Raw genomic sequence first — 1,489 nt, 5'->3', positions numbered from 1 at the left:
CCCCTAAAGAATAGAAGTATGTTAGACTTTTAATATGCTTTTATTGCTAAATGCCAGCAATCAAAATGGGTGTATGATGGGCACTCAACACATGCTTGATTTGCCAGATGTAGTTTGAAAAAAGACTTTTAAGCAAGTACAACTTAGAATAGCAGAGCCTAAGTATCCCAGTAAGAGAATGCAGTGTACAATTTATAACCAGGTTTGACTTTCAGTATCATTCCAGTGATCTTCCATGACTTACTCTTCAGTTTTTTATTACATATGAGCAGCTCAAGAGGCTTCAAATCTAAGGATGTGAGCCAAACCCTGCCAACCTTTCTACTCTCTTTCCCCTTTTTTCTGTGTTCTGATGTATTTTGATCAAGTTGTAAGTGTTTACTGAACCATTGGTCTCCCAAGGCCCTTCTGGTGGAAGAATGATAGGATGGTTCAAAATTGCTCATGTGTTTGTGTTGCCATGTGAACTGTTCCCTGAGAGGAAGTATTAACATTGAGACTCTGGCCCCAGATTGGTATCTTCTGTGAAGATGGATACTGATGGATGATACTCAAAATGGCCTTCTCTTCAAATGTGGGTTAAATGTAGTTTGTTAGCCCCAGACTTGGGCTAGAGCAAAAGGCATAGGCCAGGGCAGTTACTGCTATGTATGTTACAAGACCTCAGTTCTCATTAAAGTATTTATTGACAGAATCACTTTGGCTTTGTCTTCATTTACTGTTCTCTCATCTGCCAACTCTTTAAGTTATATTCTCTGGAAATTGATAAAGATAAGGTGACTATGAAATTGAGTCTGGACTCTTAAAGCACATTTATGGGAACGGACTAAGTGCATTGTGCTTTCCCACTGCCATTCATTCTCATAATGCCACTCGCTTGTAAACATCAGACAAGTGGTTCTAACCTAAAGAGGGAATAAGCAAACAAGGGGCTCATTTGGACAGTTTCCACAGATAAAATGCTGAAAGAGGCTTAAAATAGAACCCTGTGTCCAAGGTTCTAATTGTCTTACAGGCAAAAATTTCTGGCTACTTTCTTATACTTGAATAGTATCTACCACATTGTAGGCACTCAAATACTTGTGAAAGGAATAGTTTAGTTCTTCATCTTTATCCATCCGGAATAGTTTAGTTTTTCATCTTTATCCATCCATTTATTTGTTCAACAAACATTTATTGTATGTCTAGTATGTCCTAGATGCTGGGGGTGTAAAAATATATTAAGACATAATCACTATTTTAGAGGTCACATCCAAGGAGAAACAGACACGTAAATAGATTCTAAGTACAATAGGTACCTTGCTGCTGCTGCTGCTAAGTCACTTCGTCGTGTCCAACTCTGTGCGACCCCATAGATGGCAGCCCACCAGGCTCCCCGTCCCTGGGATTCTCCAGGCAAGAACACTGGAGTGGGTTGCCATTTCCTTCTCCAATGCATGAAAGTGAAAAGTGAAAGTGAAGTCGCTCAGTCATATCTGACTTGTAGTGA

At 39.6% G+C, this 1,489-nt stretch overlaps 1 long non-coding RNA gene across 1 annotated transcript in view; it reads left to right on the top strand.

Moving 5' to 3' along the window:
- The window catches only part of LOC105000839, a 977-nt gene extending 283 nt beyond the window's left edge, over window positions 1-694 (top strand). The window contains exon 2 of the long non-coding RNA XR_826791.1: window positions 252-694. This is a non-coding gene — a long non-coding RNA (uncharacterized LOC105000839). The remainder of the gene's footprint in view (window positions 1-251) is intronic.
- Window positions 695-1,489: the final 795 nt, after the last annotated feature.

This window comes from Bison bison, unplaced genomic scaffold, assembly GCF_000754665.1.
Source record: "Bison bison bison isolate TAMUID 2011002044 unplaced genomic scaffold, Bison_UMD1.0 scf7180017854475, whole genome shotgun sequence".
In the NCBI taxonomy this organism is placed as follows: Eukaryota; Metazoa; Chordata; class Mammalia; order Artiodactyla; family Bovidae; genus Bison; species Bison bison.
Note: the sequence above shows the minus strand (reverse complement) of the source record. Positions and strands in the feature narration are given on the sequence as shown.